Below are 16104 nucleotides of genomic sequence, written 5' to 3'. Positions count from 1 at the left end.
GTGTCCCTTCAGGACGCCTTCAGGACGCCTTCAGGACGCCTTCAGGACGCCTGCCGTCGTCCAGCCCGAGGAGGACAACGCACACATCTATCTGCTTTTAATCTCCACTCTGCTGTAAAGTCTGTGCACGATCGAGGAACGAGGTACGAGCACAGAAAAGTCAAACCTCAGATGAGCATGATGTCCCCAAAACATTCAGTCCATCTCCATAATGCATCAGAGCTTTCTGTGACGGTGGTGGGACGCATGTTCTGGTTCTGGAGAGGCCTTTAGAGCCGCTGCCTGGACTCAAAGAGCTCCTTTACATTATGCATCACTGTAAGAGCTGCTGGAGATGAACTGAGGACACACTGAGGACACACCGGCTGAACGGAGACATGTCCTCTCTTCATCTCAGACTGCTGATACAGGTCAACTTCCATTATAGCACCGAGACAGACACTTCCTCAGGTGTTTTTAACCTGTGTCCTCGAAAAGTTCTAGTTGTTAGTGGACAGAATGTGTTACTATGGTTACAACGGTCGAATGTCGGGTACGATACACACTACGGGGACGTCCGCGGCGTGTTTTAGTGGCGTGTTTTTAGTGGCGTGTTTTTAGTGGCGTGTTTTTAGTGGCGTGTTTTTAGTGACGTGTTTTTAGTGGCGTGTTTTTAGTGGCGTGTTTTTAGTGACGCCTGCGGCGTGTTTTTAGTGGCGTGTTTTTAGTGACGTCTGTGGCGTGTTTTTAGTGCCGTGTTTTTAGTGGCGTGTTTTTAGTGACGTTAGTGGCGTGTTTTAGTGACGCCTGCGGCGTGTTTTTAGTGGCGTGTTTTTAGTGACGCCTGCGGCGTGTTTTTAGTGACGTCTGTGGCGTGTTTTTAGTGGCGTGTTTTTAGTGGCGTGTTTTTAGTGACGTTAGTGGCGTGTTTTAGTGACGCCTGCGGCGTGTTTTTAGTGGCGTGTTTTTAGTGACGCCTGCGGCGTGTTTTTAGTGACGCCTGCGGCGTGTTTTTAGTGACGTCTGTGGCGTGTTTTTAGTGGCGTGTTTTTAGTGATTTTAGTGGCGTGTTTTTAGTGACGCCTGCGGCGTGTTTTTAGTGGCGTGTTTTTAGTGACGCCTGCGGTGTGTTTTTAGTGACGTCTGTGGCGTGTTTTAGTGGCGTGTTTTTAGTGATTTTAGTGGCGTGTTTTTAGTGACGCCTGCGGTGTGTTTTTAGTGACGTCTGTGGCGTGTTTTTAGTGGCGTGTTTTTAGTGATTTTAGTGGCGTGTTTTTAGTGACGCCTGCGGTGTGTTTTTAGTGACGTCTGTGGCGTGTTTTTAGTGGCGTGTTTTTAGTGATTTTAGTGGCGTGTTTTTAGTGACGCCTGCGGCGTGTTTTTAGTGACGTCTGTGGCGTGTTTTAGTGGCGTGTTTTTAGTGGAGTGTTTTTAGTGACGTCTGTGGCGTGTTTTTAGTGGCGTGTTTTTAGTGACGTCTGCGGCGTGTTTTTAGTGACGTCTGCGGCGTGTTTTTAGTGCCGTGTTTTTAGTGACGTCTGTGGCGTGTTTTTAGAGGCGTTAGTGGCGTGTTTTTAGTGCCGTGTTTTTAGTGATGTCTGTGGCGTGTTTTTAGTGCCGTGTTTTTAGTGACGTCTGTGGCGTGTTTTTAGTGGCGTGTTTTTAGTGACGTCTGCGGCGTGTTTTTAGTGACGTCTGCGGCGTGTTTTTAGTGCCGTGTTTTTAGTGACGTCTGTGGCGTGTTTTTAGAGGCGTTAGTGGCGTGTTTTAGTGGCGTGTTTTTAGTGATTTTAGTGGCGTGTTTTTAGTGCCGTGTTTTTAGTGATTTTAGTGGCGTGTTTTTAGTGACGCCTGCGGCGTGTTTTTAGTGACGCCTGCGGTGTGTTTTTAGTGACGTCTGTGGCGTGTTTTAGTGGCGTGTTTTTAGTGGAGTGTTTTTAGTGACGTCTGTGGCGTGTTTTTAGTGGCGTGTTTTTAGTGATGTCTGTGGCGTGTTTTTAGTGCCGTGTTTTTAGTGACGTCTGTGGCGTGTTTTTAGAGGCGTTAGTGGCGTGTTTTTAGTGCCGTGTTTTTAGTGACGTCTGTGGCGTGTTTTTAGAGGCGTTAGTGGCGTGTTTTTAGTGCCGTGTTTTTAGTGATGTCTGTGGCGTGTTTTAGTGACGTGATAGTGTGTCCATCTCTGACATGAATGGTCAGTTCCCTGTAGGTGACTGAACTCCCGTCAGCAGCAGCTCTCTATGGATCAAGTTTAAAATGTAGCCGTGAGATGTTGTGGTGCATTGTGGGAGAAACGCAGGCGATCCTGGTGAGCTGGAAATCATTTTGTTGTGATTCTGAACAGGTTTGTGTTACCTGTAGCGAGTTCCCACGAGGTACGAACAGCGCTGTGGTTAAACTCTCCCTGATGTTCCTGCTGCCCTCGCTGTGTGTATATGTGTGTGTGGTTTTGGAAACACGTCCTGATTGTGTGGTTCTGGTTCTGGATTGTTGATTAGCTTCATTAGTTTCCTGCTCACGCTCTGCCTCTCTGTGTTGTGGTTTTGGTCTGGCGGCCTATCTCTGCAGGATTACAGTCTGAAACCATCCCGCTCCACTAAACCCAGAAACGTTCCTCCCACGTCACGGTCAACTCAGAGCTGGTCCATAGTTCTCAGAAAACATGTCAGGAACATTGTCTGAATGCACGAGAACCACATAAACCACAGCTGCCTCTTCCCGGGTCCACTTCATTCACCACTTCATTCACCACCTCATTCACCACTTCATTCACCACCTCATTCACCACTTCATTCACCACCTCATTCACCACTTCATTCACCACCTCATTCACCACTTCATTCACCACTTCATTCACCACTTCATTCACCACCTCATTCACCACTTCATTCACCACCTCATTCACCACTTCATTCACCACCTCATTCACCACCTCATTCACCACTTCATTCACCACCTCATTCACCACTTCATTCACCACTTCATTCACCACCTCATTCACCACTTCATTCACCACTTCATTCACCACCTCATTCACCACTTCATTCACCACCTCATTCACCACTTCATTCACCACCTCATTCACCACTTCATTCACCACCTCATTCACCACCTCATTCACCACTTCATTCACCACTTCATTCACCACCTCATTCACCACTTCATTCACCACTTCATTCACCACTTCATTCACCACCTCATTCACCACTTCATTCACCACTTCATTCACCACCTCATTCACCACTTCATTCACCACTTCATTCACCACTTTACTGGATAAAGTTCAGAAAACTGCTGTTAGTGCAGCAGCATGTAGACCACTTTACACATCAGACCCACGTGTCTGTCTTAAACACAGAGGGTTCTACTCTTTGGGAAGTTCTAGTAGTCATTTAGGAGGTTCTAGTGATCATTTAGGAGGTTCTAGTAGTCATTTAGGAGGTTCTAGTGATCATTTAGGAGGTTCTAGTGGTCATTTAGGAGGTTCTAGTGATCATTTAGGAGGTTCTAGTAGTCATTTAGGAGGTTCTAGTAGTCATTTAGGAGGTTCTAGTGATCATTTAGGAGGTTCTAGTGGTCATTTAGGAGGTTCTACTGATCATTTAGGAGGTTCTAGTGATCATTTAGGAGGTTCTAGTGGTCATTTAGGAGGTTCTACTGATCATTTAGGAGGTTCTACTGATCATTTAGGAGGTTCTAGTGATCATTTAGGAGGTTCTAGTGGTCATTTGGGAGGTTCTACTGATCATTTAGGAGGTTCTAGTGATCATTTAGGAGGTTCTAGTGATCATTTGGGAGGTTCTACTGATCATTTGGGAGGTTCTACTGATCATTTAGAAGGTTCTAGTGGTCATTTACTTCTAGGGGTGTGTGTGACGTTTCTTTCAGTGTGTGTTCATGTGTTCAGTGGTGTGTTGTGGTGAAGCAGCCGATCTCAAACAGGAGAACCTGCTGAGTCATCTCCTGTACGTCTGCCACACACACACACACACACACACACACACACACACACACACAGAGCCAGGACAAACAGCTCGCTGGGCGTTCAGCGCTGACTAATCACTGCTGGAGGGTTTTACAGGTGTTGGAACACACACACAGACACACACTTACACACACTTCCTTTTAAGGTCGTCATTAACGTGGAAGTCCTCCTGAATGATGATGTCATCCTGTCATCGTTTATCTGAAGATAGCTTTCTATTAATGTTCATTTATTCAGAATGTATTAAACGTCTGATATATGAGGGGTCGCTCTGTCAGAACAGTCACAGCAGGGTTTGGTGTCGCGGTGAAGCAGCGTGGGATCATGGGAGTTGTTGTCTTCATTGTTACGATGCCTTGATTAAAACTACAGATTTCTCTGGTTTGGTTTTTAGGTTGAAGAAGCTCCGTTTTAAAGTCAGAGTGAAGATCCTGGTATCATCTGAAACTAGAGAACCTGATGAATCCATCGGTATCAACCATGATACTACTACTAATACTACTAATACTGCTACTACTGCTACTGATACTACTACTAATACTACTACTACTACTACTACTACTGGTATCATAGTAAACTATAAACCTGATGAATCCATCGGTACCAACCATGTCAGACTAGCTGGTCATGAAGAGGTTAAATAACGCTCCAAACTGTCATGTCCATCTTCAAAGGGGTCCCTTGACCTCTGACCTCCAGATATGTGAATGTAAATGGGTTCTATGGGTACCCACGAGTCTCCCCTTTACAGACATGCCCACTTTATGATCATCACATGCAGTTTGGGGCAAGTCATAGTCAAGTCAGCACACTGACACACTGACAGCTGTTGTTGCCTGTTGGGCTGCAGTTTGCCATGTTATGATTGGAGCATATTGTTTTATGCTAAATGCAGTACCTGTGAGGGTTTCTGGATCAATATCTGTTATTGATCTGTGTTGTTCATTGATTTATAATAATAAATATATACATCCATTTACATAAAGCAGCATATTAGTCCACTCCCATGTTGATAAGAGGATTGAATACTGGACTTTAAGGTTCATTTAGAACAGATAGAACAGTGAGATTAAATAGTTTAATGGACTAACAGCTGACTTGTCGTTTTTAGACATTTATCTGAGGAAAGGTTCCACATTAAACCTTTAGTGTCTGGACAGTAATCCTCTGACTCTTGTGTAGTTTGCGTTTCACATCTTCAGGAATAGAACCCCTCGGTGATACAGAAGCTAGTGGGACAGACAGGAAGTGATGTCAGGACTGTGTGCGTGTTGTCTGATGTGTGTCGAGTCATCGACATCGCACATCAGATGTGATGTTGTTCTCCGCTGAGTCATTAAAGAAAGTGACGCCTTGTTGTGGTGTCGGGCTGATGTCAGTCCAGGTGTGTGATCACACGCTGAACGGGTTAACACAGATGTGGAGAACAGACGCAGCAGGTCATGAGGTCACACACAGAGCGCTTCAAAGGCGTCTGTAGCGTCAGTCAGTCACGCTCACATAATGAAAACTCTCTCTCTCACACACACACACACACACACACACACACACACACACACACACACACACACTGCTAGAACGTAAAACGTGGAGAAAAGTTATAAACGTCAGATAAGATAGAAGATGGAAATCTAAACGGTTATAAATAGATCTTTTCTCATCTAATGGAGCCGTTTTCATCAGAAACTAGTAAGAATTAACATGTCATCTAACTAACTAACTAACTAACTAACTAACTAACTAACTAACTAACCAACCAACCAACCAACCAACCAACCAACCAACCAACCAACCAACCAACTAACCAACTAACCAACTAACCAACCAACCAACTAACGCTGTCAATCTTTGTCAATGTTGGCCGTCGCCATCTTGGTTTTTGGTCGTCTCCATCTTGGTTTTTGGCCGTCGCCATCTTGGTTTTTAGCCGTCGCCATCTTGGTTTTTAGTCGTCTCCATCTTGGTTTTTGTCCGTCACCATCTTGGTTTTTGGCCGTCGCTAACTAGCCAGTCACTAAATGAGTAAAATTTAACAACTTAGTGCTTCATCAACACACTCTTGCAGCGTAGGAAAGCACCGTCTGGGATGGAGGTTTGTCCTTTAGTGAGCGTATTTCTTGTATTTCTTGAAGCTGTGGCTGTTTTTCTTTCGGGCCAGATTTTGATCTGACCTCCTGACCTTTCCTGTGGCGCCATCCTCAGGAACAACATTACATTTTTAGCTCAACTACTGGGAAGACTAGGAATAGATAAATCATCAGTATGTTTTCTGTTCCGTCCAACACGTTCAGATCTCTGTTAGACGTTGATGTTATGTGCCGATCGGTGCAACAAGCTAACAGTACGGCAACCTGAGCTCCATCTGTGGTAGTCATGAGTGTGTGTGGAGTACATGTGTGAAGTCTTTCCTAGCTGGCTGACAGCTGGATCGGAGTGTGTTGAAATGTGTGTTATATGAGCCCCGGGGCTGTTATGTGGTACGTCTGCTTTAATGTAAACTGCTCATGTCATCATGTGTGATGTTGTACTTCCAGCTTTGTGAGGAGTTGGACTACCACACATTGTTTAAAGGTGAGGACATTATGCTGAAGCAACACGTTGCAGCTGTTAATTATTATAATTATTATTATTGTGACCTTGACACTGAAACAGGAACCTGTTCCTGTTTAAATCTGCACACATCTTGATGCTCAGCTTCCAGTTTCTTCACCCAGCAACTGCTGGTTTCTTCTGTTCTGGTTCAACTGGTGCTCTGACGGGTCGACGTCTCCTTCAGCTGTCAGTCTGGTTGCACCGTTTTGTTCTCCATGTTCTAAATAACATCATAACATTTGTAAAGAGGACTTTCTACAAGCTAAAACTATCAAACACCATTCAGACATATGTGAAAAATATTGAAATATTATTTGTAAAATATGTGAAAAACATCAGAAAAATATCCAAAAATAGTAGTTAAATATGTGAAAAATGTCAGAAAATTTATAGTAAAATATGTGAAAGAAATATTGAAAAATATCCGAAAAATGACAGAAAAATCTGGGAAAATGTCTGAAAAATATGTGAAAATTATCCGTAAATTCTTAGTAAAATATGTGAAAAACATCAGAAAAATATCAGAAAAAAGTATTAGTAAAATATGTGAAATAATATTGAGAAATATCCGAAAAATGAGGGAAAATGTCCAAAAAATATTCGAAAAATATCCCAAAAGTATTATTTAAATATGTGAAAAGAAACATTAAAAAATATCTGAAAAATGTCAGAAAATTATTAGTAAAATATGTGAAAGAAGTATTGAAAAATATAAAAAAAAATGTCCGAATAATATGTGAAAATGTCTGAAAAATTGTAACTATTCAGTTTTTGTAAAGAGGACTTTCTACAAGCTAAAAGCATGAAAAGCATTCAGACATGTAGATTTATCCTCTCACACTCCTGACTGAACACGATTGGCTCTGTGGCAGCACGTTACTAACTTTTCAACACTAGTTTATAGAAACTCTCTATCTCTATATATATATATATATATATATACGTGTGTGTGAGTACATAGTTTATGTGTGCAGACAGTCCTACGTGTGTGTATTTGTCTTGGTGAGTGAGATAACGCAGACAGACAGGTTCTATAATGAGAGCTTTTTGTTTGTGGAACCTGAATCTCCGTTGTTGCCTCTAATTGCTGCTTTACACAAACAGTGTTCTTCAGAAACTCCACATCTTGACCAAAGTTTGGTTTTTCTGTTTAATTTATCGTCCTATTTATACTCCGTACACTTCAGACTGCGAGTGGAGCAAACACGTCTGCTCCGAATCCAGACGCACCGAAAAACACTGCACATATTGTACTGCAAAACAACTTCGACTGCTGACACCCGTACATCTTACGTCTTCTTCCTCTCCTTCTGCTGTCTCGTATTCTGCCTTCTGCTAACAGCAACCCTTTCTCTCCGTCTCTGAAACGCTTCTCCGATATCGTCCGACTCTCTTTGTGACTGACTTTACTGAAGGATAGTTAACTATAGACATCCAGAGATCTATACGCCCTCAGTTTATCTCTACAGCGCTGCCGTTGGCCATCATGCAGTGCACTCAAAGTACCCGGATGTTGTACTCAAAACGGTCAGATGGTTGAGTGTGGAACGCTGGACACTTTCCACACTCAACTGTCTCCATCTCGGCTGCGTAGCTGAAGGGGCGCGACCACGACCGCTATTCAAACGTGTGAAAATGGCGTCAGATGATGCGGGAGCTGTCTTGGTGCTGAACAACGTACCTTATAGACGTCTACGGGCTACGTAGATAACAGAAGAAAACAATATGGAAACATACCGCTGCATTTTCAGCCAACAGGAGGACACATCGTAGACGACGGCAGCGGCGACGTTGGAAACGTAATTTCCACTTTGCTTTCGTTTTCTGTGTATTCTGGATCAACAAAGCAGGCAGATATGTTGGTGGGTAGTTGACCAGGTAGTGGACCAGGTAGTGGACCAGGTAGTTGACCAGGTAGTTGACCAGGTAGTGGACCAGGTAGTGGACCAGGTAGTTGACCAGGTAGTTGACCAGGTAGTTGACCAGGTAGTTGACCAGGTAGTGGACCAGGTAGTGGACCAGGTAGTGGACCAGGTAGTGGACCAGGTAGTTGACCAGGTAGTTGACCAGGTAGTTGACCAGGTAGTGGACCAGGTAGTGGACCAGGTAGTTGACCAGGTAGTTGACCAGGTAGTGGACCAGGTAGTGGACCAGGTAGTGGACCAGGTAGTTGACCAGGTAGTTGACCAGGTAGTGGACCAGGTAGTGGACCAGGTAGTTGACCAGGTAGTTGACCAGGTAGTTGACCAGGTAGTGGACCAGGTAGTGGACCAGGTAGTGGACCAGGTAGTGGACCAGGTAGTTGACCAGGTAGTTGACCAGGTAGTTGACCAGGTAGTGGACCAGGTAGTGGACCAGGTAGTGGACCAGGTAGTTGACCAGGTAGTTGACCAGGTAGTTGACCAGGTAGTGGACCAGGTAGTGGACCAGGTAGTGGACCAGGTAGTTGACCAGGTAGTTGACCAGGTAGTTGACCAGGTAGTTGACCAGGTAGTGGACCAGGTAGTGGACCAGGTAGTTGACCAGGTAGTGGACCAGGTAGTGGACCAGGTAGTTGACCAGGTAGTGGACCAGGTAGTGGACCAGGTAGTTGACCAGGTAGTTGACCAGGTAGTTGACCAGGTAGTGGACCAGGTAGTGGACCAGGTAGTGGACCAGGTAGTTGACCAGGTAGTTGACCAGGTAGTGGACCAGGTAGTGGACCAGGTAGTGGACCAGGTAGTTGACCAGGTAGTGGACCAGGTAGTGGACCAGGTAGTGGACCAGGTAGTTGACCAGGTAGTGGACCAGGTAGTTGACCAGGTAGTTGACCAGGTAGTGGACCAGGTAGTGGACCAGGTAGTGGACCAGGTAGTTGACCAGGTAGTTGACCAGGTAGTTGACCAGGTAGTGGACCAGGTAGTTGACCAGGTAGTGGACCAGGTAGTGGACCAGGTAGTTGACCAGGTAGTTGACCAGGTAGTGGACCAGGTAGTGGACCAGGTAGTGGACCAGGTAGTTGACCAGGTAGTTGACCAGGTAGTGGACCAGGTAGTGGACCAGGTAGTGGACCAGGTAGTTGACCAGGTAGTGGACCAGGTAGTTGACCAGGTAGTGGACCAGGTAGTGGACCAGGTAGTTGACCAGGTAGTTGACCAGGTAGTGGACCAGGTAGTGGACCAGGTAGTGGACCAGGTAGTTGACCAGGTAGTGGACCAGGTAGTGGACCAGGTAGTTGACCAGGTAGTGGACCAGGTAGTTGACCAGATAGTGGACCAGGTAGTTGACCAGGTAGTGGACCAGGTAGTTGACCAGGTAGTGGACCAGGTAGTGGACCAGGTAGTGGACCAGGTAGTGGACCAGGTAGTTGACCAGGTAGTGGACCAGGTAGTGGACCAGGTAGTGGACCAGGTAGTTGACCAGGTAGTGGACCAGGTAGTGGACCAGGTAGTTGACCAGGTAGTGGACCAGGTAGTGGACCAGGTAGTGGACCAGGTAGTGGACCAGGTAGTTGACCAGGTAGTGGACCAGGTAGTGGACCAGGTAGTTGACCAGGTAGTGGACCAGGTAGTTGACCAGATAGTGGACCAGGTAGTTGACCAGGTAGTGGACCAGGTAGTTGACCAGGTAGTGGACCAGGTAGTGGACCAGGTAGTGGACCAGGTAGTGGACCAGGTAGTTGACCAGGTAGTGGACCAGGTAGTGGACCAGGTAGTGGACCAGGTAGTTGACCAGGTAGTGGACCAGGTAGTGGACCAGGTAGTTGACCAGGTAGTGGACCAGGTAGTGGACCAGGTAGTGGACCAGGTAGTTGACCAGGTAGTGGACCAGGTAGTTGACCAGATAGTGGACCAGGTAGTTGACCAGGTAGTGGACCAGGTAGTTGACCAGGTAGTGGACCAGGTAGTTGACCAGGTAGTGGACCAGGTAGTGGACCAGGTAGTTGACCAGGTAGTTAACCAGGTAGTGGACCAGGTAGTGGACCAGGTAGTGGACCAGGTAGTTGACCAGGTAGTTGACCAGGTAGTGGACCAGGTAGTTGACCAGGTAGTGGACCAGGTAGTGGACCAGGTAGTTGACCAGGTAGTGGACCAGGTAGTGGACCAGGTAGTGGACCAGGTAGTTGACCAGGTAGTGGACCAGGTAGTGGACCAGGTAGTGGACCAGGTAGTTGACCAGGTAGTGGACCAGGTAGTGGACCAGGTAGTGGACCAGGTAGTTGACCAGGTAGTGGACCAGGTAGTGGACCAGGTAGTTGACCAGGTAGTGGACCAGGTAGTGGACCAGGTAGTGGACCAGGTAGTTGACCAGGTAGTGGACCAGGTAGTTGACCAGATAGTGGACCAGGTAGTTGACCAGGTAGTGGACCAGGTAGTTGACCAGGTAGTGGACCAGGTAGTTGACCAGGTAGTGGACCAGGTAGTGGACCAGGTAGTTGACCAGGTAGTTAACCAGGTAGTGGACCAGGTAGTGGACCAGGTAGTGGACCAGGTAGTTGACCAGGTAGTTGACCAGGTAGTGGACCAGGTAGTTGACCAGGTAGTGGACCAGGTAGTGGACCAGGTAGTTGACCAGGTAGTGGACCAGGTAGTGGACCAGGTAGTGGACCAGGTAGTTGACCAGGTAGTGGACCAGGTAGTGGACCAGGTAGTGGACCAGGTAGTTGACCAGGTAGTGGACCAGGTAGTGGACCAGGTAGTGGACCAGGTAGTTGACCAGGTAGTTGACCAGGTAGTTGGCGGGTAAAACCTGAAGGAGGCAGCAGCAACACAAAGGATGCCCGCTGCCGTAAAACCCTGAAGAAGAAGAGGAAGATATTTTAGTAGCGAGCCGCGGTCAAATGTTGCGGTCGTCATTTCCGGTCAGTGCGGCGCAGAGTATTCCATTAGAGACGACCCTACCCCGCTGAAATACACACACTACTCAAGTAAGTACAGAGTACACACAGTGCACTACATTGGAGTGTACTTCAGGAAGTACGTGGATTAGAACTGACTGAGACAGTCTATCCAGCCGTGTCCTCCTCCTGCAGTAGTCTCCAGCGGCTTAGCGGTCTAATCTGGTCCCGTTGGTTCATGTTAACTTTCTCAACTACCTCTGGTGATCCTGGAGAGTGAGTGACGGCACATGTTGAGACAAACTAGCATTTTATTCAGCCGTTGTTAAAGAAACAAGCCAACAATAGTTGCTAGCCAGCGTTAGCTAACATGTTGAACACGTCACCATGGTTACCAACACGTCACCATGGTTACCAACACGTCACCATGGTTACCAACACGTCACCATGGTTACTAACACGTCACCATGGTTACCAACACGTCACCATGGTTACCAACACGTCACCATGGTTACCAACACGTCACCATGGTTACCAACACGTCACCATGGTTACCAACACGTCACCATGGTTACCAACACGTCACCATGGTTACCAACACGTCACCATGGTTACCAACACGTCACCATGGTTACCAACACGTCACCATGGTTAGCAACGGAGAAGAGGTGGATAATAAATATTAGAATATGAAATCTGCATCCAGATAACTTTGAATGATTCATGTTTAAACTCAGGTTCAAACTAATCCAGTCAACTTGTTCTTTCACTACATTTAAAACCAAACTAGTTCTGAGAGTTTTGATGCAAAAAGAATTTACAGAACCAAAAAAAAAGAAAAGTCTTCTTCTGCATCCCGGCCTGAAAACCGGAGACGCAGAAGAGAGAGTGTGATGTGATTTATTATTTACACTCAGACAGACAAGCTGAGCTAGCTAAGTAGCCGGCCATCCGACCGGCGGGCTGGTGGCCGTCCGACACACCGAAATGACACACTAAAATGCGTCCTCGTGCCACGTGGAATGTCTTTGTAATATCGCGCTCTTCGTCCGCCTTCCGGGAGACGGGTTGCTTTAAACAAACGGTCGATGCTGTAGATCCTCTGGACAGACTCCAGTTAGAAGAGATGTCATTCAAAGAGTTATTAAAATACATTTGACTTTATTTATCCGTCGATTAGAGGAGAGCTAGATGGATGACAACCTTTCTGAGAATATGACTTTTTGAACATGATGAACTCTCCCAGCGTTTCTCTCAAAGCCTCAGAGATCAGCTCAGCCAGCTTTTCATCTACAAGTGAAACTATTTAAGGAGGTATGCGAGTCCACCCAGAGGGCTGAGCCCGGATGATTAGGAGGATTAAGATCTGAAAGCAGATGTTTTGACACACAGCACACACCTGCAGTCAGCTCAGGTCACATCTATTTCCATCTCCAAGCATTTCTCCATACTCTCTCCTCACACAGTTTCCTTCTGCTTCTTCTGTTCAGACTAGTTTCAGCCTGTTGTGATCGACTTTTCATTTATGGATGATCAGAGAAACAAACATCCTGTTTTGCTTTCAGTCTGAGAGAGAGAGAGAGAGAGAGAGAGAGAGAGAGAGAGAGAGGGGGGTCCTTCTGTGTCTCTTTGTAGTTATTTTGTGTCTCTTTGTAGTTTTGTGTCTCTTTGTGTTTTTTTTTTGTGTCTTTGTTTTGGTAATTTTGTGTCTTCTTGTGGTCATTTTATATCTGTTTGTGGTCATTTTGTGTCTCTTTGTGATTGGTTTGTGTCTCTTTGTGGTCATTTGAAATGTTCCTTATTTTTATAATGAAGTGATTATTATTATTACACCAGTAAGATCAGTAACATATGTTTCTAGTGACGATATTTCTGCTCTTTGCTGCAGTTTGAACATGAAGAAAGTCACAGATCTCAGATTTGAGTGAAATCTTTCTTTAAGGATGACAATCGATCGCGAGTCGACGCTGACTAAACTTTCTCCGTCTGACGGCTTCAAAGAGTCAGAGGCTCAATAAAGACCTGTGTGTGTGTGTGTGTGTGTGTGTGTGTGTGTGTGTGTGTGTGTGTGTGCGTGCATGCGTGAGCTTAACGTCATCACCCTCTGAGCCGGAGATCAACAACCAGGCTTTGAACCTTTAAGGCCTGAACCTCTGACTCCTCATAGACACAACCAACACCTGGCTCACTGTGTGTCGGTTACATAAAGCAACCAGAACTCCTCGGAGAGAAGAAAGTCAAACGTTAACACTCACCCTCTCTGGGGAGCGATGATTCACAAAGTGAGTTAAAGAGGAAAAAAAACTAAGATGACAAAAAGAGCTAAAAAAACTTAAAGAGATCTGAGGAAGTGCTCTCTCCGTCATCCACTGAGACGTGGGAACAAGAGCGGGATGAATGAAGCGAGGGAGGGAAAGGAAGGGAGGAGAATGAGGAGAGGAAAAGGTGAGACAAGGAGCTAAAGAAGAGAGAAGGGAACCAAATGGAAGAAAAGAGAACAAGAAAAAGCAGGAAGGTCACAATAGAAAAGCAGAAATAACAAAGACAATAAATGAATACATTGACGGCACTTTTTGAGACTTTTACCTCAATCAAAGAGCATCGAAGCAAAGAGGCGAAACTCTGCTGCTTTATGACAACAGCCGCTAGATGGCTCTGCAGTAGCGCTGCCGCCATTTTGGACTGTAAACACCAGTGAGTCTGTGTCCGTGGACGTATAAAGAGACGTCTGTAAATCATCTTCCCAGTAGGAACACTTAAATATCCTCATTTAAATCATCATGTCCTAAAAGTCGTAAAATGAACTAACAGCTGAATCCAGAGTTATTCTCCTCGCCGTAATGAACGAGGAAATCTCTGTGCTGCATTTTTCTAACTTCCATTTTTGTCCAAAAGAAGTAAATAGTTAAAATAGTATAAATATTTACAATATTTTTATTGTTCAACACAGGACATTCTGGTATGGCGACGGACAAAAACCAAGATGGTGACGGCCAAAAACCAAGATGGAGACGCCAAAAACCAAGATGGTGACGGCCAAAAACCAAGATGGCGACGGACAAAAACCAAGATGGAGACAACCAAAGACCAAGATGGTGACGACCAAAAACCAAGATGGAGACGACCAAACACCAAGATGGCGACGGACAAAAACCAAGATGGAGACGACAAAAACCAAGATGGAGACGACCAAAGACCAAGATGGAGACGACCAAAGACCAAGATGGAGACGCCAAAAACCAAGATGGAGACGACCAAAAACCAAGATGGAGACAGACAAAAACCAAGATGGTGACGCAAAAACCAAGATGGCGATTGGCAAAAAACCAAGATGGAGACGACCAAAAACCAAGATGGTGATGGCCAAAAACCAAGATGGAGAAGCCAAAAACCAAGATGGTGACGGCCAAAAACCAAGATGGAGACGCCAAAAACCAAGATGGAGACGACCAAAAACCAAGATGGTGACGCCAAAAACCAAGATGGAGACGACCGAAAACCAAGATGGAGACGCCAAAAACCAAGATGGTGACGCCAAACACCAAGATGGAGACGACCGAAAACCAAGATGGAGACGACCGAAAACCAAGATGGTGATGGCCAAAAACCAAGATGGTGACGGCCAAAAACCAAGATGGAGACGCCAAAAACCAAGATGGTGACGCCAAAAACCAAGATGGCGATTGGCAAAAAAACAAGATGGAGACGACAAAAACCAAGATGGCGAGTCTCTTTGTAGTTTATTTATTTAACTGATTTAATTCATTCATTTTCTGTTTTTTTTTTCTTTTTGTTTAAACAAATTGACCCGTTTTTGTAATAAAACTGACAACAATGTCCAATCTGTCATTTTACATCATCCCGTCTCTCAGCTGTTTCGAGAGATGAAATAAAGCAGACACTGATGGTGTGCATAAGAGACAATAATTAAGATAATACGTTCATACGTTCATACGTTCATACGTTCATACGTTCATACGTTCATACTCTGGTGTTGCTTCAGTCTTTACGTTAATTCAGCCGGCGTTCAGATCAGACTTCAGTGTTGACAGTGATGTGGAAATGTACCATCAGTTTAACGTGAAGGTGTGCATGGAGGATAGAAAAGAAAAGAAAACAGAGAGAAAGAAAAGTAGGAAAAGAAGAGAGAGAGAGAGAGAGAGAGAGATGGATAAAGGTCAGTGGACGGACAAATGAGCAGCAACAGAAGAGAAGAGGAGGAGAGAGAGCAGCAGATGTGAGGGAGATGACAGGTGAGGAGGGCGATCGATGCCAGCCGAGATCACAGAGACAGGTGGAGCGTACCTGCAGTGAGTCATCGCTGTCTGTGTGTGTGTGATGAGGCGAAGAGAAGAAGAAGAAGAAGAAGAGGAAGAGGAAGAGGAAGAGGAAGAGGAAGAGGAAGAGGCGGTACGTCATGGCTTTACATCCCTTTAAATGTTTCCCTTCGTTTCCTCTCTCCGTGTTCCTCCAGGGAGACGCTATTTCAACTGCAGGTACAAATAAAACCACCTGAGCGTTAAAGTTTCTACCTCCATGAGGAATTACACAGAAAACCTTCAAAGTAAAAGCAAACGAAAGAGCTACAAATTAAAAGCTCTGTGCATTTCTTTCTAGTTTTGTGTCTCTTTGTAGTTGTATTACGTCTCTTTGTAGTTGTTTTGCGTCTCTTTGTAGTTGTTTTACGTCTCTCTGTAGTTGTTTTGCGTCTCTTTGTAGTTGTTTTGTGTCTCTC

The 16104-nt window shown here is 45.4% G+C and overlaps 1 long non-coding RNA gene across 1 annotated transcript in view; it reads right to left on the bottom strand.

Moving 5' to 3' along the window:
- Positions 1 to 16104, bottom strand: part of LOC141759874 (uncharacterized) — a 60802-nt gene that overhangs the window by 11643 nt on the left and 33055 nt on the right. Inside the window, exon 2 of the long non-coding RNA XR_012592215.1 lies at positions 4547 to 4859. This is a non-coding gene — a long non-coding RNA (uncharacterized LOC141759874). The remainder of the gene's footprint in view (positions 1 to 4546; positions 4860 to 16104) is intronic.

Source organism: Sebastes fasciatus, chromosome 21 (assembly GCF_043250625.1).
Source record: "Sebastes fasciatus isolate fSebFas1 chromosome 21, fSebFas1.pri, whole genome shotgun sequence".
Lineage (NCBI taxonomy): Eukaryota > Metazoa > Chordata > Actinopteri > Perciformes > Sebastidae > Sebastes > Sebastes fasciatus.
This window is presented reverse-complemented; position numbering and strand designations above follow the sequence as displayed.